The sequence below is a fragment of the Ahaetulla prasina genome, chromosome 4 (assembly GCF_028640845.1).
Source record: "Ahaetulla prasina isolate Xishuangbanna chromosome 4, ASM2864084v1, whole genome shotgun sequence".
In the NCBI taxonomy this organism is placed as follows: Eukaryota; Metazoa; Chordata; class Lepidosauria; order Squamata; family Colubridae; genus Ahaetulla; species Ahaetulla prasina.
In genome coordinates, this window is record NC_080542.1 from 137,468,311 (window position 1) to 137,495,055 (window position 26,745).

General features: G+C 39.9%; 1 protein-coding gene and 1 pseudogene across 1 annotated transcript in view; one reads left to right on the plus strand and one right to left on the minus strand.

Annotated features, from left to right (window-relative positions):
• PTPRN2 (protein tyrosine phosphatase receptor type N2) overlaps positions 1 to 26,745 on the plus strand; it is a 925,005-nt gene that overhangs the window by 563,129 nt on the left and 335,131 nt on the right. The window lies entirely within an intron of this gene.
• Positions 6,461 to 26,745, minus strand: part of LOC131196840 (outer dense fiber protein 2-like) — a 200,287-nt pseudogene continuing 180,002 nt past the window's right edge.

Consider the following 26,745-nt stretch of genomic DNA (forward strand, 5'->3'; position numbering starts at 1 on the left):
TCTCACCACCGCCTCTTTCAAGGCAGCGGGAAAGACCCCCTCCCGCAAAGAAGCATTTGTAATCCCCCGGAGCCAGCCTCGTGTCACCTCCTGCGTGGCCAGCATCAACCAGGAGGGGCACGGGTCCAGTAAACATGTGGTGGCATTCAACCTTCCCAGCAACCTGTCCATGTCACAGGGTCAAAACTATCCCAAACATTCTTATTGTTATTGTTGTTGGTAAAACGTAGGATATGAAATCTCCTTTACTTGCAGCCGAGATGAAGATTGTATATTTGTGCAATTTTGCTCAGCTGCTTCTTTGCTTGAATTTACCTGAATATTCTTCTCATAGAAAGGTTTACTTTTTGAAAGTATAGTTTCTACTCTTTTGCCTTTAGCTATTCATGGAAGGTTTTGCTTTATTGTGAATAATACAGAATACACAAGCTAATTGAACAGCTACTTTTGAGAAACCGAAGCAGTGTGCATTCTGTCAGTTTCTATGCCTAGCCAAACTTGCTTGGCTAATGTTTCTGATTTGTAAGATGTTTGAAAGACATGCAACACTTTTACACATGCACACACACACACACAGACATACTTCATCATAATTGACTACTTTTCTTTTGAGCCTTTCTTGGCTCAATGGCAAACCTATGCTACACTTAATGTGTGATTCATTGTCACAAGGCATATACTCCACTTCTTTATTTAAATTCAGCATCTGCTCCATCAAAGCATCCTCATTACCATTAACACTCCAAAAATGCTACATGGCAAGAATCTTACATGGAGCATGAGCAATATTTTCCTCCCTTTATTCCAAAGAAATCCATTTCCTCTATTTAAAACTTAATGCCCTGATTTTAGAGATTATTGAAGTCTGAGTAGCGTTGATTTCCATGGGTCTTTTGATAATAAGATACAGAATTGCAATCTACATAAGTGTATATTGCATAATATCCAGATATATAACCTGCAAAACGAATCAATGGACTAGCACGGACCAATGGCCACATGTACTACAGTCAGTATAACTACAGCTTTAATATCTGTCTTCATCATTATTTGGTTTTAGAGATATGGTTGCAACTATGAGTTTGGTGATGCTTGAACCAGGGAATTATTTGGGTCAAGAAGAGACACTCACAAATTTGATAGTAGATTGATTAGTTCTTGTTATAGAATATCACTAATGAGTAGATATTTCTTCTATTATTTCCTAGGGAGTCATAATGTCAGTTTGGAAGTCATAGGAGTTATTCTATATTACTTATCTCTTGTTGTTTATGTAAGTTGCCAATCAGTAATTCTTTGTCAATCATTTCAGTTCACTAGAGGTCTGAGGTCATCTGATATTCATGTAGTGATACTTTTGTAATGTAAATATCGAACACTTTGGTAGTTTTTGACACATCTTTTTTAGATTATAACCTGAGATGTTAGATCGAACTAGTGACCTAAGGCCATGATCATGGAGGCCTTTTTTTAAAGAAATGGTGGGAAATAATTCTGTATTTGAGATCAGCAATCTGTGTTTTTTTTGTCCAGAGATAGAAAGTAAACGTGTTCCACACATTGTTAAATTTAAAATTTTGCAAAACAAAACTAATTAAGAAATTTGCTTTCACAAAATGTGATCAGATAATTTTGAAAAAGTTTGCTCACATTCCAAGTAGATCAACTAATGGTAGCCCTAGCCTTTGTATGTATGTATTGCCAACAAGATTAATGGCAGTACAACCATTTATTGAGAAAGAGTAATGGAAGAAGTTACTCATTCATTCACTCACTCACTCTATTTATATAATCATCCATCTTACTTTTACGAGACTCTAAGTGGAGTACAATAAGAGAAATAAAAATATGAAATACGTAATAGAAAATAAAACAAAACAAAAACACAAAGCAACTGGGCATGATCTAACCCAGTGTTCCTCAGTTTTATCAACTTTAAGCTGTGTGGACTTCATTTCCCACAGTTCCCCAAACCAGAGGTCTCAACCTTGGCAACTTTAAGACCTGTGGACTTCAACCTCCAGAATTCCAACTCCCAGCATTGCTGGCTGAGGAATTCTGGAAATTCAAGTCCACACGTCTTAAAATTACCAAATTTGGAGACCCCTGCCCCAGACAGCATGTGAGAATTGAAGTCCACATACTTCTAAGCTTTTAAGGTTGATAAACATTGATCTAACTTATCATCTATACAAAAGAAGACATATTCTAACTCACCCACAGTACACATTGCCAAGTTTTCAAAGCCTTATGAAAGGCCATCAGGGGCAGGGATGTTGTATGAATGTTGTATACTACAATAGAATGAGAACTGTTACAAATTGTCTGTCAGGGTTCCAAGTAATCCCCCAATGAAAGAAAACTCCAAGGCTTGGATTTCATAAGATGGCTTCCAGGCCTGACATTGTCATTGTCATGAATTATATGGAAATTATTACAAATCATTACTTTTGTGTTCACTTGATTTGTCTGCCTGCCTTTTTTCCTCTGGTATTTACCCATGTGTGTGAGCGAACATATCTTTGGTAACTGAGCATAAAACTTCATCATGCACCTGATGACGTGGATTCTATTCCAAGAAAATATATGCCAAACTTTCTCAGCCCAATGCTTTCCAAATCTTTTGATGTTAAAATTTTCAGAATTTCCTCATCCAAGCTCACTGAATTCTGATTTCCAACACATCAGAAGGATAACAATATTCAAGAAGGTTGAGGCTGTATTTGTTAAGAGTTTACTTTTTTTTCTTCACAGTCTAGTGACTTTAAAATTTTGGCTTACCCTAGATAAGATGGGGAAAAGTTTTTCCATCTTATTAAAAAATATATATTAAAGAAATTGCATTGACTTGGTTAGCAATAATCTATCTGATTGCTGATAGCTAATCTATCCCCACCCAGTTACTTACTCACTCCCACCTTATACAGCACTTGTGGTAAAGATATGACATCTACTAATCTTACCAGAAAAAGGGATGTGGTGGCTCAGTGGCTAAAACATTGTGTTTGTTGATCGAAAGATCGGCAGTTCAATGGTTCGAATCCCGAGTTCCGCATAACGGGATGAGCTCCTGTTACTTGTCCCAGCTTCTGCCAACCTAACAGTTCGAAAAAATGCAAGTAGAAAAATAGGGACCACCTTTGGTGGGAAAGTAACAGCGTTCCATGTGCCTTTGGTGTTTAGTCATGCTGGCCACATGACCATGGAGATATCTTCGGACAGCACTGGCTCTTTGGCTTTGAAACAGAGATGAGCACCACCCCCTAGAATCGGGAATGACTAGCAAATATGTGCAAAGGGAACCTTTACCTTTACCTAATCTTACCAGATAGGGTGGGCACTGGGCATGCTTCTAGTTCCTGCCTTCAATATCACCATCTGATGGGAGCTAGGAAGGCTGCCTTTTCTGTGGTAGTCCTTGTCCTATGGAACCCTCTTCCCATTGTAGACACCCTTTTAACCATCCATAAGGCTTTGAAGACTTAGCTTTTCTCCCAGAGGACTAGATAATTGCACATGAGAACTGACTTGGCAACAGGTTTTTTCTTTTTCTTTTCCTGTTTATTCTTCTGTGCAGCTGTTTTAATGGTTTCAAAAAGAAACCATTAAAACTGCGGTGTGGCTCAGGCTGTAAGAAGCCTGTTATTAAAACACAGCTGCCTGCAATTACTGCAGGTTCTAGTCCCACCAGGTCCAAGGTTGACTCAGCCTTCCATCCTTTATAAGGTAGGTAAAATGAGGATCCAGATTGTTGGGGGGGCAATAAGTTGACTTTGTAAAAAATATACAAATAGAATGAGACTATTGCCTTACACACTGTAAGCTGCCCTGAGTCTTTGGAGAAGGGCGGGATATAAATGTAAATTAAAAAACAAAAACAAAAACAAGAGAAGGACTTCTGGTGGCGCCGCAGGCATTGGAGATGGCCCTTTCGGACTTTCAGCCCTGTGATCTCGTTAAAGTCATTCAGACAGCGCTCATCAGCTGTCTGATGGCTTGGAAACCTTTCCCTCAAGAGATGAGGGAAAGGTGAGCTGCCAGGCGGAGGTAGAGCTCCCCGAGAGCCCCACAAAAAATTCTAGGGGCAAAAAGGGTGAGAATGCAGAACAAAATGCTGCTACCATCTCTGCTATCAAGATGAAGATCAATCCTAATTTACTTTAAGCAGACGGAGCAAAGGCAGGAGGACAGGCTGATGTAAGCACCAGACCTCAACTCGATCTTTGAACGGTACTTGAGAAGAAAGGAAATGGCGCCTCTGCTTAATAGGGCGTGAAAATGAAAGTTAAGGAAGTCCTTGTTAGCATCGTTAGCGCCCTTAACTCTGTTTAAACTTGCTGGATTTTATACTTATGGAAGAAATGTTAAAGAGAAAAGTTGAAGGACTGCAGAATTGATTTACCCAACCCAAATAAGGAATTTATGAACAGATTTGACTTTGTTGCAAAGACTAAAGTTTAAGTAAAATGGCTTCTGTGCAATTAAAGCTTGCTGTTTTTAAGGAAACTGATGCCTCGTTAGCTCAAATATATAAATTACAAGAAGAGTTGAAGGAATTTCTAAAGGCTCAAATTTTTGCTATAAACCAAAAGTTCAAGGAAATTGAAGAGAAAATAATGAAAGTTAAAGATACTCTTGAAGCTCAGGAAGAAGAAATAAAAGAAGATACGGTGGCAGCATTTAAAAGTTTTCTTGAATACACAAATCAGCTGGATTAAAGAGTTGAAGAAGTTAATCAAGTTAATTTGGACTTAAAAAATAAGATAGAGGAGCTTCAGACTAAGGTAGACACTGCAGATGAAGAACGAGTTTTGTTGCAATATAGAATAATGGAATCTGCATTGAGACTGAGAGGTTTGAAAGAAAATAAGCTGGAGAATTTAAAAAATGTCTTTGCAGAGGTTTTTGCACAGATGATTGGACAGAAACCTGTAGATCTTAAAACGCAAATTGAAAAAAATCTATCGTGTTAATTCATGGGTTGCAAGAGAAAGACAGTTACCAAGAGATTTAGTGATTTATTTTACAACTAGGAAGATTAGGACTGAGATTTTACAAGCTTCTTATAAAAATAAAACTCAAATATTAGGACAAGAGGTATTAGTGTTAAAAGAAATTCCCTCAAAAATTTTAAGAAATAGAAAAGAGTTTGCTTTTTTGGTGTACGAATTTAGAAATTGTCAGATACGGTTTGACAGATGGGATGTTCCAGCTGGACTAACAGTAAATTATGCAGGAGAGAAATATCGACTTAATACTGTGTTTAAAGCAAGAGATTTTTATACTAACGATTGAAGGCTGGAACTCCACCACTGCTAGAAGTTAAAATGGGAAGAGAAGTGGATGTGGTTAAAAAGTGTGAGAAGATAGCAAAGCAAATACAATCTAAAGTAGAGGCTGTGACTAAGGAAGAAAGGTTGAAAGCAGCAGGGGAAGAGCAAAGAATGATTGTAATTACTAAACGTAAAGAACAAGGAGTAAACAAGCAACAATTTCAAATGAAAAGAGCTTCTTTTTATGGGAAAGGGTAAATCAAAAGCAAAAATTTTGGATATAAAAGATAATTTATAATTGGCTTTAGTAGGTAGTTAATTAGATAAATATAAAACTCAGGAAAAAATTTCTTATATAAAATGCTTTATAGATGGTATTTGGAAATTAAATTGGGGTATATATGTCTTAATCTGTAATTTAAATGTGGGAGATATATTGATGTTATTTTATTATATATGGTGGATTTAGTTATGTTGGACAAAAACTGATTTTGGGTCATATAAAGGGAAAAAATTAAAAAAAAAGAAATGGAATGGCTTGTATGACAAAATGGTTATAAAATATTTGGTAATTCATTGATATGGAAATATGGGGGAGGGAAAATTGGGTTAAATATTAATTGTATATAAGTTAAAAAGTTAAGAGAGAAAATTTTATAAAATGTTAAAGTTTGGTTGATTATATAAAAAAATCTAGAAGAAGATAATGTTTATTTAGTAATTGATGTTATTGGGTATGGATGCTAAAAGTACTGAACTGTTGGAAGTGGTGGAAATTTCAGTGTACCTGAATGAATACCCACAAGAAAATATACTGGAATTAATAAAATGGATTGACTACAATTAGAACAATTATTGGATGAAAAAATATCAAATATCTTATGAATGAACATTTCCTTTTTTTCCCTTTATTATGAAGAAGGAGAGTTGAGGTTATATGGGAGGGATGGGAATTTATGGATAATTAGTGTATTTTAGCTTATTATTGTTAGATCTTATACCCTGTATTTTGCTCTGGGAAGTCTGGGGGCTTGGGGTGGGTGAAGATGGGTGGGGGGAGGGGAGTGGGATGTATTGAAAAAATTCTTTGTAAAACTCTTTAATAAAAAAAGAAGAAGAAAGAAACAAGAGACAAAGATTGCACCTTCCTGAAGCTTAGAAGCTCATTTTGGTCCCCGGCTGGAGGTTCACGTGGGCTCCTTCTGCCAATCCCTTATCCGCTGACAGAGGTCTGTAATCATGGAAGACAGATCCATATTTTTCTTCTCATGATTCTTAAGCTGCTCCTGACACTCAGCCAGCTTGGTCTCGGTCATCTTCAAGATCTCAGGAAGTTTCTCCAGCTCAGCCACTTGGCTCTGGAACTGCTTGTGAGCATTTTCAATCTCCTTGGCCATTTCTTCCTTCATGGCTTTGTTCTCTTTGTTGCAGTGTTCCAGTTTCACTGTCACCTCGTTGGCTTCCATTCAGGTTTTCAACATCTGATTCTTGTAGGTTTCAATTAGGCCTTCGTAGTCCTGTCAGCGTTCCAGAAAACCTTCTCCCAACTCAGAAGCAGGGATCTTGCGAAGTTCTTCTACTAAGATAGGTAAACTGGCACATCTGGAAAAATCCAAATCTGAGAGATCCAGGAAATCAAAACTTCAAACCCAACCCCTGATTCTTCTGCCGATCACATGCTCCAATCACCAACCGTCCCATCTCGATACATCACTCCAACCACTCGTTCTCCAGCTGGAGGACCGGCCTGACCTTAACCGGCAGGAAGAATGTTATTGTGTCTAATGGGCCCCTCTACTAACTCCCCCCCTCCACTTTCCCACACATGAGAAAGTGGCAGCAGGGAAGCTTCCGGCCTAGTATGGCTTCCAAAGCTGACAGGAAGCCTTCAACTTTGACACTTCCTGCTGAGCCTGGTTCAGCCACTCCTCCACTGGAATCATGCTAGTCTTCAGCCTCTCATTCTCCAGTTTGACAGCGGTGCTTTCAGTGACCTGTTTGTGTAGTTTATCTACCAAGGTATCTTGGTCTTCCCACATTTTCTCTTCCATGGTGTTCTGCTGTTCCAATAGTTCGGAAATCTGACTGTTCAGCATCACAATCTCCACCTCAAGGTCACTTTTGTCTTTCACAACTTGGTTGTAACCATCCTGCCAGGATTCTAGGGTGGACAGTGCTTCGGCCACTTAGGCGTCCTTTTCAGATAACTGGACGTTCAGTTGATCGGCAAACTCCTCAGCCCACTCTGCTCGTTCCTTCTCCACCTTGATGGCTTTCTTCAGGGCTTCTTTGTCCCGATCTCCTTTGGCCTTCAGCTCCTTCTATTGTTCTACTTCATGATGTTCTCCACTTCAGCCTTGTGCTGAGCTGCTACCCGTCCAGATTCCAGATCTGGATACCCAGACGGTGAGTCTCTGCTTCCATATTCCGCAGCTGTGCTTGCAAAGGTTTTTATTCTTTTTAATGTTTTATGCAGTATTAACTGGTTGAATTTTGCAGTTTTAAAAATATTTTTATATCTTTTAATTTTTCATTGGGATGACCCAGAGTTGGTTAAAAGATGGGCAGCTATATAAATGTTTTAAATGAATAAATACATATACCATCTAATCCCATGGTTTTCCCTTTTCTGCCAGATTACTGACTTTGATGGAGAGAATAAAGTTGGCAATTTGGCAGAGGAAGGAAGAAATACTGCTAGACCCAGCACTGGAGGACCAGTCTGATGATCTCAAAGCATTGATAGCATTGACAATCATCTTCTTCTGCAAGATTCCAATTACTGTACTGAAAATAAAAATTGTAAAAGAAATCTTAACATTGCACATTAGATCTGCACCAAATTAGTGCATCCATAGGCCTTTTTTTGTTTGGCAGGGAAGATTCCGTTTCAGCATTTCTTTGATATGAAAATGCTTTTTATAAAGAAACTGCACAAATCCTGGATTTATAAAATCAACAATAAGACCTCTTATGTTTTTCTGGAGCAATTTATTATGAAAGTTTGGGAGTTTGAACTTCTGTATGATATTTTTTAAAAAGTCTTTTAGATGACAGGTTTTGAATATATTTTTGAGGAAGCAAATGTTGCTCTTCTTATTAAAATAGAAAGGGTGGAGGTGATAGGGAGTGTACATATATTTAAAAGTTCCTTGAAGTAACATCATGTGTTCCTCTGTTGTCAACTGGCTTCAATTCTTAAGAGCCCATTTGCCTGTATGCTCCTTGCAGTTTTGTGTTTCAGAATCTTTATGGCTCCTGGTAAGGGAAAAAGTCTCCATAGAGATATTAAGAAAAAAAATCTTGTATATTCTTCCTATCTTCACAAATGGAATAGCATAGAAAGGAATAAATTCAAAATTCCTTTTTCGTGTTTTGGAAAAATGGTGAAAGAGTAGTAGGGCTACTTCTGAACTCAGTTCTACAAAACAAGAAGAGGGTCCAGACAAACTTGCTTTTTTTTCCCTATTCCAGTAGATTGCTAGTAACTGATGGGATTGCCAAAAAATAAATAAATGCCAAAACTATTGTATGGTAATTAAAAATTGAGGAGTTGAAGTTTTCTACTTAGTTGCAACTTCATGCCAGGAAACTAAAAGCTTATTGCTTGGCATGCACTTAATGAAGGCACAGAAGCTTAGCCAAAAAAAAAAAAAAGGAAAAAAGATGTAATTAATAAAAAATCCATAGACCACCCACTGAATTAATGGAAACAGCAAAGCAGGAAAAGAGCAGCCATTTTCATCCAAACCATGAAGAACAATTGTAATCACACTACGTAAATGAGTCCAGGGTTGGAATTTTGGTGTTAGACTAAAAAATAGCTTGATGAGGAGGATGTTTGAAATTGTACTGATCAATCCAGCTTCTGAAATCCTGCTAATAATCCTTTTCATTATGCCTTACCTTGCAGGTACTTCTGTAGTATCACTCAGGAAAAATAAATTTTTGTTGTGTTACGTGCTATCTGGAACCCAACTTTTCCCTAAAACCTAAAAGCATAGTTGACCACTATAGCAATCTACATCCATTATGAAAATATTTCTATTTACCTTGGAATTGAACACATCACGAACCATTGGGAATGTTATTTTATGGATTAGGTTTTTATCCTATTTACATCCTAATGGCTATTATATTTTCTATTCTTTCATGTTGTACATAGCTTGCAGTCACTTTACACGCCCAGCATATATAACTCTTGCTAATTAATCAATCAGTCAACCCTCTAGGACAGAAATTGGAAAAATGTTTGCAGATGTTTTTGAATTATGCATATTTAACAGTGTTTAACATGTAGGCTTAAATTATCTACCTATTCAGAGACCATTACTGTTAAGATGAAAGTATAAGTGTATATACACAATATTCCCAGAAAAGCTTTAGGTGGCAGAAGCAATGGTTATAAAGTAGTTTTCAGTGAGATTTATGATTTAGAAAGGGAGAATTAGTCCCATTTTGTAGACTGGATGTACATCCAGTTTCTTACCATATTAGGATTATGATGCTATTTCCAGATACTCAATGTTATATGATAAAACCGACATCTATTACAGTTTTGTGGCCCAGTGTAATTGAAAAGAAAGAAATTGAGAAAATGTCCCAAGGTTATTAATGCAGTAGAAAAGGATGTGAAAAATCAGGAGGTTGTAGCAATTTCATCTTGTGGTAACATCTATTACATTGTGTACCACTGCACCTGACTGATGGCAGTGTCCTTTTCATTAATCAGTTCTAACTTAACTACGTATTTGACTCAATCATATCATAAACTTTGAGTTGGGGAATAAAGGATATATTGGAGAGTTGCATAGTGAATCCTTCAGCTGCTCGCAACAGAATCTCTTAGCAGCCCTCTCCCTTCCCACTCCCACTCCCCCCATTCCCTTCTTCTTGATATTCAAAATATTGAAGAGGCAGTCCTCGCTTAATAACTGTCTGATTAACAATTGTTCAAAGTTACAACAGAGTTCAGAGATGCTACTTATGATCCACCCTTGAAGTTACAACTGCTGCAACCTCCCCCACCAGTTGCATGGTAGTTATTTCGGAAGCTTAGCAACCAGCTCACGTTTATGACCATCTGCAGCATCCACATGATCTCAGTTGTGATATTTGTTGCTGGTTTTTAGCAGAAAAGAGCCATTGGATATATTGGATTTGCTTAATTACCACGTGATTTATTTATTTTTTGTTTACATTTATACCCCGCCCTTCTCTGAAGACTCAGGGCGGCTTACAATGTATAAGGCAATAGTCTCATTCTATTTGTATATATATATATTTTTTACAAAGTCAACTTATTGCCCCCCCAACAATCTGGGTCCTCATTTTACCTACCTTATAAAGGGTGGAAGGCTGAGTCAACCTTGGGCCGGGCTCGAACCTGCAGTAATTGCAGGCTATTGTGTTCTAATAACACAATAAGTGATTCACTTAACAATCATATGATTCACTTAACAACCACAGTTAGGTGCATAATGATCTTTATAAAAATGGTCATAAAATTGAGTTATATCATATAGTGACCCACTTAAAGACTGCAATGACCTACAACCAAAATTCTGTGCTCAATTGTGGTTTTAAGTTGAGAACTACCTGTATTCCCTTTTTAATGTAACTGTCATGCTTACCATATGTTTTCTCAATTTCATGTTGCATTGCTTTTGGAGTGAGTAAAACTTGTGACTATGCCCTTCCCTTCTGTTGAGATACCCTTGTATGAGGTAGAATTTGCACCCAGATGTCAGCAACTGTTTATATTCCCATTCTGAATTTTCTTTACCACCTAGTGAAACAGGCAAGCATAGCGAATAGTAATCTCCAAGTCATCTACCAATCTATACTTTAGTGACTAATGGTTTAGGGCAGGGGTCTACAAACTTGGCTCTTTTAAGACTTTACTAACGTAATGTAACGTAACAGAACAGAACAGAACAGAACAGAATAGAACAAAATAACAGAGTTGGAAGGGACCTTGGAGGCCTTCTAGTCCAACCCCCTGTCCAGGCAGGAAACCTTACACCGTTTAAGACAAATGGCTATCCAACATTTTCTTAAAAATTTCCAGTGTTGGAGCATTCACAACTTCTGCAGGCAAGTTGTTCCACTTATTGATTGTTCTGTCAGGAAATTTCTCCTTAGTTCTAAGTTGCTTCTTTCCTTGATCAGTTTCCACCTATTGCTTCTTGTTCTACACTCAGGTGCTTTGGAGAACAGCCCAATTCCTTCTTCTTTGCGGCAACCCCTGAGATATTGGAACACTGCTATCATGTCTCCCCTAGTCCTTCTTTTTATTAAACTAGACATACCCAGTTCCTGCAACTGCTCTTCATATGTTTTAGCCTCCAGTCCCCTAATCATCTTTGTTGCTCTTCTCTGCACTCTTTCTAGAGTTTCAACATCTTTTTTACATCATGGTGACCAAAACTGAATGCAGTATTCCAAGTGTGGCCTTACCAAGGCATTATAAAGTGGTATTAACACTTCACGTGATCTTGATTCTATCCCTCTGTTTATGCAGCCCAGAACTGTGTTGGCTTTTTTGGCAGCTGTTGCACACTGCTGGCTCATATTTAAATGGTTGTCCACTAGGACTCCAAGATCCCTCTCCCTCTCAGCAAAGCTGGCTGAGGAACTCTAGGAGTTGAAGTCCACAAGTCTTAAAAGAGCCAAGTTTGCAGACCCTTGGTTTAGGGAATCAAAATATATTGTGTGTTTTATATAGACCACTGCTATTTTTTTTAAAAGAATCTCACTGTCAACTCTTGGCTCTTTGGCTCTTAAGGGCTGCCACACTTGGTGGATGGGCATGCTGTGGAAACTGGGAGGGGGGGGTTGGATGGCAACATGGTGAGATGTATAGCCATAACAACAACATTTTTCCCAGGGAGTCAAGGACGTTCAGGTTGCACCTGGAGAGGCATGGCTGAGAGACAAAGTCCCTTCCTCTGCATCCACATGTCCACCACGTGGTCCAGTCAGGTCACCACCCTAACTGGAGTTGACTGGGAGACAACTCCAGTTAGGTGGTTAGGGTGACTGGACCATGTGGTGGACATGTCGGGTGCAGGGGAAGGGACTTTGACTTTCCTTTGGGTGGGGAAAACCCAGAAAGCTTCAGATTCAGGTTTTCCAAGATGTACCAATATGACACCTCTAATAAAATGGAGCTTTGAGGAAATGCCTGCCTCGGAGTCTTGCTTTGTTGGGGGTGTTACTTGGAACCCTGACACTCACAATTATTAAATCTTTACCTTGCCCAATGTATTCTGCTTCATTCCAAAATAGCCAAGATTGCTTAATCTGGAAAAGTTTTAGTACTTTTGAATATTTTCTTAACGTTATCTGTTGTTTTGCAGAAAGTAGGCTTGGAAGCAGAGATTCGTTTTTGCTGTCTTTTTTGGAAACTTTTTATTAAGCAGATGATATACTTAATTGTGCCAGAGTTTAGTCAATGAAGGAGTAAAAAGGCACAGGAAGTACTAGAAGAAAATTCACGTCTGTGCTGATAAAGGAGATGTCCTCCAAACTGTTCCTGGCACATATGCTCATAATTATTCTGTTTGTCAGTCATGTGAAGAAGGGATTACTCCTGCATCACTTCCAGACAGTGGCATCCTCCATCTTCAGATCAGATATATATCTCACTTTCTTTCTCTTAAAAAGAAATTAAGGCACACTACCTTAGTTCAACTATGTTCCCGTATTGGCTTCAAATACATTTTTTTATTTGTTGTTGTTGCTTTGTTTAATATATTCAATTTGTTATGCACCATCTTGATAGTGCTAGTGGAAAAAAATACTACTAACCAATTTAATTGATATACTGCTCTACTGTAAAGAGCAACATAGTTAGGATGCATAAATTTTGATGTTCTCTTCTGGTGCTGCATAATTATCCTTTATTTTATGGGCCTGCTCTAAGTAAGGTTAGGTTTTATGATATTCTAAACTTTTACTAAATAAGGTTAATCTATAATTTGTTTCTCTTTTTTAAACATTTTTTTCTCTTTCTCCTCCTTACAGTCTCCAATAACTGAATCTTATAAACTATTACAATAAGAGACAACACAAATAAAAAAATCACCTGGAATGTATACCTTTAAGGGGATGCGGTGGCTTAGTGGCTAAGATGCTGAGCTTGTCGATCAAAAGGTTGGCAGTTCAGCAATTTGAATCCCTAGTGCTGCATAACGGGGTGAGCTCCCGTTATTTGTCTCAGCTTCTGCCAACCTAGCAGTTCAAAAGCACGTAAAAATGCAAGTAGAAAAATAGGGACCACCTTTGGTGGGAAGGTAACAGTGTTCCGTGTGCCTTTGGCATTGAGTCATGCTGGCCACATGACCACGGAGACGTCTTCAGACAGTGCTGGCTCTTCGGCTTTGAAACAGAGATGAGCACCGCCCCCTAGAGTCAGAAACAACTAGCACGTAGTGCGAGGGGAACCTTTACCTTTATATATACCTTTAGTAAGAATTTTCACCCTTTGAATTCACAACATCATTACAGATCATTCACTTCACATTCTAACAGTGAAACCTACTGGGTAAAACCTACAAGAAAAAAATCACGATCAGAAAATACCAAGGACCCAGCAGTTCACATTTTGCCTAAATGTTCCTACAGGTAAGTCCTTGACTTACAACTACAAATGAGCCCAAAAGTTCCATTGTTAAGTCTTAAGTTTTGCCCCATTTTACGATCTTCCTTGTCACACCCTTAAGTGAATTGTCACAGAAGTTAAATTAGTAACACAGTTGTTGAGTAAATCTGACTTCTCCATTGATTTTGGTTGTCAGAATGTCACAAAAGGTTTCTCACAACTGTGAGACATTGCAGCTGTCATAAAGATAAACCATTTGTTAAGTATCAGGAATTTTGATTATATGACCATGGGGATGGTGCAAAGGTCATAAGTGTGAAAAAAAGTCATGAGTCACTTTTTTCAGTGCTGTCAAACTATCACTAACCAAATGGTTGTAAGTCTAGGACTACCTGCATTTTTATAATTAGCATATGATCAGTGCATATATATTTTGGAAACCTTCCTAACAATTAGCAACCTATTAATCACTTAATTTTATGCTGATCTATGTCCCACAGAGGCATGTAGAGCACTTTTGGTCTTCAGGTAGAGCTGGAGTGGTTCTATCCACTCAAGCACAATTCAGATTTAGACATCGTCCCCAGCAGTTGCCACAAGGAAGAGGGAGTCAACCTATTCTCCAAAATACCTGAAGGCAGAACAAGAAGCAATGGATGGAAACTAATCAAGGAAACATCCAACCTAGAAATAAGGAGAAATTTCTTTATAGAACAATTAATCAGTGGAATGGCTTCCTCCAGAAATTCTGTGTGCTCCACCACTGGAAGTTTTTAAGAACAGATTGGACAATCACTTGTCTGAAATCGAATAGGGTATCGGGGTCGCCTGTTTGAGCAGGGAGTTGAACTAGAAGAACTCCAAGGTCCCTTCCAACTAAAGTATTCTGTATTCCTCATTCTTGGAATTCTAGCTTAAGATACCCGAAAAGCATCAAATCAAGTGCTTATTGAGTTTTCAATAGATGCACCACTATACCTATTATGCTCTACAACTATCATGCTCAGTGACTAGAAGACTGTCTAGACTTGTTGTTAACAATAAGACAAATATGCTGTTGTGCCTCGTCCTCCCTCCTCTCCTCAGCGGGCCCCTCCCTCCTCCTGCCTGCCCTGAGAAATCTGAAAGGAATTTGGCAAAGCTGCAGAGGCTTCGTGGCCACGCTTGATACAGACTTCCCAGACCCGGTCGTCGGAGGGGGTGTGGGACACAACATCTGCCACAATATTTGTTCTGTGTCTCTATGACCATGATGGTGAACCTATGGCATGCATGGCCAAAGTGGCACACAGAGCCATGTCGCCTGGCACGCGAGGCATTACCCGTTCCTTTTCTGGGTTTCTGGCATGCTTTTGCTCGTGATGATCAGCTGGCCTATTTGTGTGCGGTAGTGCCAGAAACCACAAGAGCTGGTCTTCTGTTTTCCGGCATGAGCATGCGTGCCGGCCAGCTGATCGTCGCATGTGTATGCACAGCAGTAACTGGAAGACTTGCTGGCCGGCTTGCATGCGTGTGCCAGAAACCGGAAGTACCTTATCTGGTGCATGTATGCCCCCTGGGCAGCTTCTCTTCCTGGTTGTGATCTTGATAAGCGTGCGCACGCAAAGTGCTCCCTTTTTGGCACTTGGTGCCGAAAAGGTTCGTCAACACTGCTCAACATTGTCTCCATTTTTCCCCAGACCACATGAAATAGTCTTAAGTTGTTCTTAACTGAACCACTGTTCAAGTAGATCTTTTCCCCTTAAGCTGACCACATCTGAAAGCATTCACGGGATGTCTAAGTTCTGTTATGCTTCATCACTCACTGTGACAAAGGCAAAGGCAAGTGATCTATATCAGGGGTCTCCAACCTTAGTAACTTTAAGGTTTTTTGAGTTGAAGTCCACAAGCCTTAAAGTTACTAAGGTTGGAGACCCCTGATCTATATTGAATACAATCACGAAGGAATTCACTGGCTAGTCTTTTTCTCCCCAGTTTTTGATCACCCTCATCAGCTGTTGTGTTGCTGAATACATTGGAAATGTGCCAATGGATTGTCAAAATACAATCTTGACTTCCTACATCCTGAAGCAAACACTAAGGGATCTAGACGTTAGCATTTCTTGTTTATATAAAGAATGGGGAGGAGGGATATCTACAGAATAGGAGAATGAAAATGGAAATGATAGATAGAATTTTACAGTCCAAGCTACCCTCTTTTTTCATTAGCTTCTCACAGCTAATGACAGCAAAACCAAGTGTCCACAAATTGCTTAGTCTGTCATATTCTGCTTAAACTGATCAGGACAGCAGAATCTGTTGGTAGTCCATAGCAAATAGAAGTTTCATCAACACAATAGAAAACAACTGATCCTTTCTTATTATTATTTATTATTATTTGTTAAATTTATTTGCCACCCAACTCACGGGGGAAGGGGCGAGCATTCTGGGCAGCTTACAACAAAAAACCCAGAAAATAATAATAATAAATGTAAACATAAAATAGCAAAATAATAAATCAAAAGGTTTACTCTTACCTTTACCCTTGAGTGTAATATCAAGATATAAGTGTAAAAGGAGTTGGATTCATGATATGATATCCCAAATTATCTTGCATTTCCCACATAAACACCCATGGGTAGGTAAAAACCGAAGCAATAGATGGCAGGTAGGGATCAACCGGGGGATCCTAAAGTTACTGGTGGAACAGACAAGTGTAGAAAAGGAACTATCTGCTTTTGTTTTCATTTAGTTTTTATTTAAAACTGTAAGGGACCAATCCCTCCCTCCCTCCCTCTCTCTCTCTCTCTCTTTCTCTCTCTCTCTTTCTTTCTTTCTCTCTCTTTCTCTCTCTCGCATGAATAAGTACATATCTGTTCTTTTTTTAATAGATATTTTATCGATATCTTTATTATCTTGTTCCTTAAAAAACATTTGATTTAAATTGAAAGAACAGTCACTGATTTTTTGTTTTTCTCTTCTACAATTATGTAAATATAGTTTGCGAAGAAAATCTGGATTGTGCAGTTTGTGCAAAAATTGTGTACAGAAACAGACATAGAAAAACATGACTTGTGGGGGGAAAAAGATGTCAGAACTTGCTGTCTTGATTTCAGTGTCTGTTGCATGTTGGCGATCTATACTTGTACTTACGGTGACCACAGGCACTACCTTTATTTACACTACAGTACATTTTGGTATAGCACCTTTCTTCATATTAACAGTAGAGGGAAGTACAGTGTAGAAGATATTGTTTATTTCCTAGTAGCAGGCTATAAAAAGAATTTAAAAAGAGTTTTAGACAATTATGACTTGTAATAAAGCCAAGTTGCTAATATGTGAACAAAAACACATTTCTGGGTCATATTGTTATTACAGTTTCTATTATAATCAAGGCACTGTTGTTACTCTGCATCTTGCAGAATTGTAAACATACAGCAAAAACATAGCAGGATTGCTTAAACTAGACAAAAATACATCCTCGCTCCCTTTCCCCCTAATCACAATGTAATAAAACAAGTAGAAAAGACATAATAAATAAAGCATACTTTTTAAAAAAAAAACATATATTTATATATATATATATATATATATATATATATATATATATATATATATATATATATATATATATATATATATAGGTCTTTGGTTGTTCGGGTTTTCTCCCGTGTAAGATTGGAAGTGTCTTGGCGACGTTTCGACGAAGTCTCATTCGTCATCTTCAGGCTTCAGCTTCGTGCTTCTGGGAGCAATGTGTGATCGCAGCTGTTTCTTCCTTTTAACTGCTAGTGGGGGTTTGAACAAGAACTCATTCAAAAAAGAGGAACCAACTTCTTCCCTGGTCCAACATTTTAGAGTCACAGGACATGATATTGAATTTAAAAAGACCAGAACTATCGCCAAAACTGAACACTTTAACAACAGAATAATCAGAGAAGCCATCGAGATAGAAAAACGCCCACACAGCATGAACAAACGAGATGACACCTCCCGCCTACCAGCCATTTGGAAACCCGCCCTTATTGACAAACGAGTCCCTAACACGAGGAATGACACCAGACCCACACTCACAAGGTCCACACAGGATGTCACCACCGCACATCCACCCAGAAAGCAGACCCAAACCCACACTGATCATGAAGCACGACCAAGGACCAGAAGCCAGACCGCAGCTGCAACATTAGCCATTTCAAACCCCTCCAATCCATTCATGCAGCAGACTGACACCCACTATGAAGATGTAGCACGACCACAAAGCCAAACAACAGCTATGCAGCTCACCAGCTCAAATCCCCCTGCAGCACAGACTAGACTGAGCACAACCAAGCCCCCACCAACACAGGACACACCCCCAGCCAATCAGAGCACAGAAAAACCCCCATCCAATCAGAGCACAGCCAAGCTCCCACCCAATCAGTTCAAACCCCCACTAGCAGTTAAAAGGAAGAAACAGCTGCGATCACACATTGCTCCCAGAAGCACGAAGCTGAAGCCTGAAGATGACGAATGAGACTTCGTCGAAATGTCGCCAAGACACTTCCAATCTTACACGGGAGAAAACCCGAACAACCAAAGACCTATATACAAACACCCGTGAAAACCTCAGAAAACAAATATATATATTTATATAATATATATATAATGAGACTTCGTCGAAACGTCGCCAAGACACTTCCAATTTTACACGGGAGAAAACCCGAACAACCAAAGACCTATATATATATATATATATATATATATATATATATATATATATATATATATATATATATATATATATATATATATATATATATATTCGACGAAGTCTCATTCGTCATCTTCAGGCTTCAGCTTCGTGCTTCTGGGAGCAATGTGTGATCGCAGCTGTTTCTTCCTTTTAACTGCTAGTGGGGGTTTGAACTGATTGGGTGGGAGCTTGGCTGTGCTCTGATTGGCTGGGGGTTTTTCTGTGCTCTGATTGGCTGGGGGTGTCTCCTGTGTTGGTGGGGGCTTGGTTGTGCTCAGTCTAGTCTGTGCTGCAGGGGGATTTGAGCTGGTGACCTGCATAGCTGTTGTTTGGCTTTGTGGTCATGCTACATCTTCATAGTGGGTGTCAGTCTGCTGCATGAATGGATTGGAGGGGTTTGAAATGGCTAATGTTGCAGCTGCGGTCTGGCTTCTGGTCCTTGGTCGTGCTTCATGATCAGTGTGGGTTTGGGTCTGCTTTCTGGGTGGATGTGTGGTGGTGACATCCTGTGTGGACTTCGTGAGTGTGGGTCTGGTGCCATTCCTCGTGTTAGGGACACGTTTGTCAATAAGGGCGGGTTTCCAAATGGCTGGTAGGCGGGAGGTATCATCTCGTTTGTTCATGCTGTGTGGGCGTTTTTCTATCTCAATGGCTTCTCTGATTATTCTGTTGTTAAAGTGTTCAGTTTTGGCGATAGTTCTGGTCTTTTTAAAGTCAATATCATGTCCTGTGACTTTAAAGTGTTGGACCAGGGAAGAAGTTGGTTCCTCTTTTTTGAATGAGTTCTTGTGTTCTTCAATGCGTGCACTTATTCTTCTGTTGGTTTGTCCAATGTATGTGGTGGGGCAGGCGGTGCATGGGATTTCATATACTCCTTGATTTTCTAACTCAATTTTGTCTTTGGGGTTTCTTAGGATGGTGGATATTTTTTGGTTTGTGCAGAATGCTGTCTTGATGTTATGTTTGTGGAGGATCTTGCTGATTCTGTCTGTGGTGCCTTTTATATATGGGAGGAGGGCTGTGCCGTTTTCTTTTTCTCTGTCTTGGATTTTAGTGGGGGGTTCTTTTTGGATTAGCTTGGTAATCTTATTTTTTTTGGAATCCATTGGATGTTCGTACGTTAGTGAGAGTGTGTAGTTCGGTTTTTAGGTGTTGTTCGTCAGCTAAGCATTTTGTTCTGGAGATGAATGTCTTGGCTACGGAGTTGATCTATGCTGGGTGGTGGTGTGAGTGCATGCAGATAGCGGTTTGTGTGTGTTTTCTTCTGGTAGATGGTGTGTCCAGGGGAGCCATTGGATTCCTCGTAGACTAAGACATCTGTGAAGGGAAGTAGGTTGTTAACTTCTGTTTCCATGGTGAACTGTATTTTGGGGTGTAGGCTATTGAGGTGTGTGAGGAAGTTGTCAAGTTTTTCTTTCCCGTGTGGCCAGATTATGAAGGTGTCGTCTACATATCTGAGCCAGAGTTTGGGTTTGTGATCAGATTTTTCTAGTGCTTGGGTTTCAAAGTGTTCCATGTAGAGATTGGCAATGACAGGTGAGAGGGTGATCCTATGGGTGCTCTTTCTACTTGTTTGTATTTTTGTCCATTATAGATGAAGTATGTGTTGGATAGGCAGTGGTTGGTCAGATCTAGGATGTGCTTGGGGGGGTTATATTTGTTTTGGATAGCTGTCAAGGCTTCTTTGATTGGCACTTGGGTGAAGAGGGATATGACATCAAAGCTCACGAGTAGGTCGCTGGGCTGTAAGTTTTGTTTCTTTATGATCTCTATGAACTGGAATGAGTTTTTTACGTGTGAGGCGTTGGATTCTGCATAGTGCTGTAGTTGTTTGGCGAGAAATATGGCTAGGTTTTGTAGAGGTGAGCCTATGGAGCTGACTATGGGTCTGAGTGGGGTTCCTTCTTTGTGTATCTTGGGGAGGCCATAGAGCTTAGGGCATCTGGATGATTTCTCTCTGGGAATGATTCTTTGATGGATTTCTTCGCTGATGGGGAGGCTTTTATTTTGGATCTAGTGGTTTTCTAGGTAGGTGGTGGGGTCTGTGTTTAGGGGCTTGTATGCAGGGTCTTGGAGTAGGTTGGTTAATTTGGTTTGGTAGTCAGATGTGTTCATAACCACCGTGGCGTTGCCCTTGTCTGCTGGTAGGATTATTATGCTGGTATCTTTTTTCAGGTTAAGTAGTGCTGTCTGTTCCTCTTTGGGTAAGTTGCTTTTGGGTGGCTTGCTGGTGCAGAGGATGTTGGTGATCTCGAGTCTGATTTTGGTAGCGTCATCGGGGTTGATTTTGGTCAGGCTGGTTTCAACTCCATATAATGGTCTCAGTGGGGATGTATTTTGGGAGTGACTGCAAAGTTGAATCCTTTGGAAAGGACATCGGTTTCAGCTTTGGTGAGGATCCTATCTGAGATGTTATGCACTGTTTGTTTCATGTGTTGCTGTGAGGGTGGAGGGTTTGTTTTCTGGCGTTCTTGTAGTCTTGAGTTTGTTGGTGTGTGTCTGTCTTGAGGGTGGTCTGTGTTTCGCTCTCCAGACGGCAAGTTGTTTGGATTTGTCCCAAAGTGCAGGGTGCATCTTGTTGCTGAGTTTGAGGTGAAGTGTGAGGAGATCTTTGTTGATTTGATCTAGGAGGAATCTTTTTGTGTGAAGTTCATTTCTGATTAAGGCCAATTCTGTTCTTTTTAGGATGCGTTTGGTGGCTGCAGAGTTGGAGTGGAATTTCAATTGGAAGCATTTGGGGATTAAATTTTGATCGCAGCAGTTTCGTAGGAATGCGAGGTCACATAAAATGGAAGCTCTTTGGACTTCTAGTTTTTCATAGGTCCTGGTCAGATGGTGGATTTCCTCCCCGTAGAGGTGCAATATTTGTTTTCTGAGGTTTTCACGGGTGTTTGTATATAGGTCTTTGGTTGTTCGGGTTTTCTCCCGTGTAAAATTGGAAGTGTCTTGGCGACGTTTCGACGAAGTCTCATTCGTCATCTTCAGGCTTCAGCTTTGTGCTTCTGGGAGCAATGTGTGATCGCAGCTGTTTCTTCCTTTTAACTGCTAGTGGGGGTTTGAACTGATTGGGTGGGAGCTTGGCTGTGCTCTGATTGGATGGGGTTTTTTTTGTGCTCTGATTGGCTAGGGGTGTGTCCTGTTTGGGTGGGGGCTTGTTTGTGCTCAGATTAGTCTGAGTTGCAGGGGGATTTGAGCTGGTGAGCTGCACTGCTGCTGTTTGGCTTCGTGGTCATGGTCGTGCTACATCTTCATAGTGGGTGTCAGTCTGCTGCATGTATGGATTGGAGGGGTTTGAAATGGCTGATGTTGCAGCTGTGGTCTGGCTTCTGGTCCTTGGTCGTGCTTCCTGATCAGTGTGGGTTTGAGTCTGCTTTCTGGGTGGATGTGTGGTGGTGACATCCTGTGTTGACCTCATGAGTGTGGGTCTGGTGTCATTCCTCGTGTTAGGGACTCGTTTGTCAATAAGAGCGGGTTTCCAAATGGTTGGTAGGCGGGAGGTATCATCTCATTTGTTCATGCTGTGTGGGCGTTTTTCTATCTCGATGGCTTCTCTGATTATTCTGTTGTTAAAGTGTTCAGTTTTGGCGATAGTTCTGGTCTTTTTAAAGTCAATATCGTGTCCTGTGGCTTTAAGGTGTTGGACCAGGGAAGAAGTTGGTTCCTCTTTTTTGACTGAGTTCTTGTGTTCTTCAATGCGTGCACTTATTCTTCTGTTGGTTTGTCCGATGTATGTGGTGGGGCATCCCATGCACCGCCTGCCCCACCTTTATATGTGATGCAAATATGAAAGTTGCACTATTTGTGTGATGATGTCGATGCATTTATCTTGATACTCATGAAAAAGGGGAATTGAATCTGGATTTTACAAGTTCTAATACTACAACCACTACATCAAACCAGGGGTGAAATCTAAAAATTTTCCCTACCAGTTCTGTGGGCGTGGCTTAATTGGTGGGTGTGGCTTGGTGGTCAGATGACTGGGTGGGCGTGGCCAATAACAATAAATAATAAAAATAATAAATAAGGTATACAAAACCATAAGAGGTACCAAAAACCAACTTTCACACTTTACACACACACAATACAACACAACTGACTCACACACAATGTAAAAGCAGCTGCACTTCACCCAAAATGGCCCCTGCAACAAGCAGGAACCTCACACTTTCACACTTTCACACTTTAGACACACACACAACACAACTGACTCTCTCTCTCTCTCACACACACACACACACACAATATGCCACATACAGCTTTGTGAGATTTTGTGTGTTTGTGTAGTTAGAGTGAAACACTATAGAAACACACCAAATCTCAGAAAGCTGCACAAATATTTTATTTTATTATTTTATTTTTTTAGATCAGGGGTTTCCAACCTTAGTAACTTAGTTTGTGGGCTTCAACTCCCAGAGTTCCTCATTCAGCAAAGCAGGCAGTCAAAGCAGGCTGTAATCAGTAGCTGAAGTAAATCATGGCATTGCCAGCCCAAAAGGAGCAGTAAGCAATAAGTGAGGAGGGGGAATTGGCTGGGCATGGGTGGGGGCTCTTGTAAGTGGGGGCTGTTAAAAAGTGAGTTTAAAAGCCTGTGAGGATCAGGAAACTCTTCTGGGATTTCCAGAGGAGGTTTTTAAAACCTCTTTTTTTCTCTTTTTTTCTCCTCTTCGGATGAAGAGGGTTTTTTAAAAAAAACTTTTAAAGGGTTTTGATGATCTCTGCTCAGCCCCGCGATCATCAGAGGTTTCTTTTTTTACTTTTAAAGGCGTTTTCGGCTGAAGAAAAACTGCTTTTAAAAGTAAAAAAAAAACACAACCCTCTGCTGATGGTGCAGCTCAGCAGAGGCAGGGGGCGGGGATTTTTGCTACCAGTCCTCCGAACCAGCAGCTGCCATTGCTACCAGATTGGCTGAGCCGATCTGCAGAAAGTGACCTACAATGTTTATCTTCTGGAAAGCCTCAGAAGTAACAGCTTAAACTTCCCACGCCCAAGTTCCTTTTGTCCACATAGGCAGCTCTGAAAAACCCAAAAGTTTGACTATCCCTGCTTTATCTATTTATTTGGGAAGTTTCATAAGAAATTTCTAATTTGCAGGCAGCACATTAATTGAACACAAAATAGCTGCAAACCAATAAAGCCAGGGTGGGGGTGGGGTAGAGAAAGAATTAGCTTTGTAAACTGATTTTGGGACCAACATCTAGTTATTGGTTTCAGAAATATCGATGCTATGGCCTACAGTACTTTACCAACAGTCCAGTGGGGATGGAGAGAGAAATTGGATCACATGAGTGGTCAGCTGGTGGACATGCATGCATGCAGCTCAACATGTATGAGCAGCAGACTGGCACACAGGCACATGCATGCACACTGGTCAACTTGCACAAGTCGCAAGATTATGCCTGGATTCGGTCAAAGTAATTTTATAAAAAGCAATTCTCATAAGGGGCAGGCTATGTGTCTGGGGATGGAGAAGCACTGAATTCCATACCTTTAAAAAGGTAAAGGTTCCTCTCACACATACGTGCTAGTCGTTCCCAACTCTGGGGGGGGGGTGCTCATCTTCATTTCAAAGTTGAAGAGCCAGCGCTATCCGAAGACATCTCCATGGTCATGTGGCTGGCATGACTAAATGCTAAAGGTGCACGGAACGCTGTTCCCTTCCCACCAAAGGTGGTCCCTATTTTTCTACTTGCAATTTTTATGTACTTTCGAACTGCTAGGTTGGCAGAAGCTGGGACATGTAAGGGGAGCTCACCCCGTTACATGGTAGCACCAGGGATTCGAATTGCTGAACTGCCGACCTTTCAATCAACAAGCTCAGCATCTTAGCCTCTGAGCCACTGTGTCCCAGTTCCATACCTTTAGGTTGCTCAATTTTGTCACAGAATGACAACTGGGGGCCCCCTCCCCCCGGTTGTTTAAGTCATGGTTCACTGCTTACACCAGAGTGTTTGTAGGATGGGTAATCATTTAAAAAGGGGGTGCTTTCATATGATCAAAGCTTCTCCCCTCATAATGTATATTACACAGATAAAGTGGTGGGACAACTGCCATATTGTCTTTTTTAATGCTGATCCCAGCTGCAGGGGTTATGAAAGCCCATGGATGCCCATGACCCATTTTTGTTGATGGTATTTTGTGGCCAATCATGTGTATTATTGTATTTTTGTTACCTTGTATTTGAGTCCAATTTCATAAAATGCTTTATTATACTACACTACCACACCACACCACACCACAGTATAGTATATACTCTACTCTACTCTACTCTACTCTACTCTACTCTACTCTACTCTACTCTACTCTACTCTACTATACTCTACTATACTATACTATACTATACTATACTATACTAATGTCACTTCAATTCATTGGACATTCAACATAAATTCAGTGAACAATAACAGAGGCAGCTTATAAGGTGACACCACCATCCATTAAATCAACAAAGAACCTCTATAGAGCTGCATTTTGTCTGGTTCCCTTTGTTTCCATTGTCTCAAAAAGTTCTTAAAGGAAGTGGTTGTATATTCATGAGATTTGCATTAGTATATCAAGTTTTTCTTGCCTAGGAAAAGCAAAGATTGTGATGGGTTGTTTCTTTTCCATCTGCAGGCCCAGCACCACCCCTGCTGTTTGCAATTATCAGAATTCTATTTTTCAGTGCAGTTCCTTCTCTATCGTTCATCCTTTATGTCTCCTGATTGCCTTTATTACTACTTTGGAACAAACAAACAAAAACAAAAGTGTAAATCTCTAGCTTATTTGCACACATGCACAAATTGTTGTATACTAGCAAATATTACAACACACCAATGTACGCAAACACCCAAGCCCCATTTCTTGATAAAGATAAGATAGTACATGATGAATAATTAGAAACTATTTGGAATAATTTTCTTTTCAATGGTTTCTACAACTGTGAGAAGCAAGCATGCCACAGAAAGAGCAAAAAGATAGAAACTGGATTATCATTCTGACCATCAACCACAAAATATATGAACATATTAATATGTGCTATATGTTTTCTTATAGCTGTGCCCACTTTTTATATCCTTATTGAGTTATTGGAATTGGAGCAGATAAGTAATGGCATTAATCAGTTTATAAACCACCCTAAGCTTGGAAAAGAGGACGCGGTGGCTCAGGGGCTAGGACATTGAGCTTGTTGATCGAAAGGTCGGCAGTTCAGTGGCTCGAATCCCTAGTGCTGCTGTGTAATGGGGTGAGCTCCTGTTACTTGTCCCAGCTTCTGCCAACCTAGCAGTTTTAAAAGCACATAAAAATGCAAGTAGAAAAAATAGGAACCACCTTGGTGGGAAGGTAACAGCGTTCCGTGCGCCTTTGGCATTGAGTCATGCTAGCCACATGACCACAGAGACGTCTTTGGACAGCGCTGGCTCTTCGGCTTTGAAACGGAGATGAGCACCGCCTCCTAGATTTGGCAACGACTAGCACGTATGTGCGAGGGGAACCTTTACCTTTACCTAAGCTTGAAAATACTCTTGTAGAGATGGATTTTAGAATAATTCCTTTAGAAGATATGAAGTTTCTCCAGTTGTTTGTGATTGCCTATCTGAGACAAATTGCCACGTCTATATACATCTGCATCATCATCATCTCCTTAGCTTCTGGAAAAATATATAATTTGATTGTCTTGTTTTTAGCATATTTGTTTGCTGAATTTATGTTGTGTGAATTCAACCATTGTACTATATGAATCATGGTTTATGGCTTGGTTTATCATGTTGATCTATCACAACTGGGCTGCAGAAATCCAGACAAACATTAGATAGCAGCAAAGAGATAAGTACAGAAAATTCTTCACTGTGATATTTGAGCAAAGACTAGCAAAGGTGTGATGCCGGTATCTGTATCTTATTTAATCAACAATAGTTTAAACAATCCATGATTTAGTTAACTCAGTCCTTGAACACTGAAGGACTGAGTTAACACAAACACAATCTCTCATAGTCACCCAAATACAATACAGTTTGTTCAACTATATACCATCTTGTCTGTCTTATTTTCAGTATATCATTATGGTTGCTACCTCAAGAAGTATTTGCATTTGGAGAGCTATTGTGTCTCAATGGTCTGAGATCCAACTTATTTTTTCATCTAAGAATGAATAATCTTTTGATTACAGGCAATGAGCA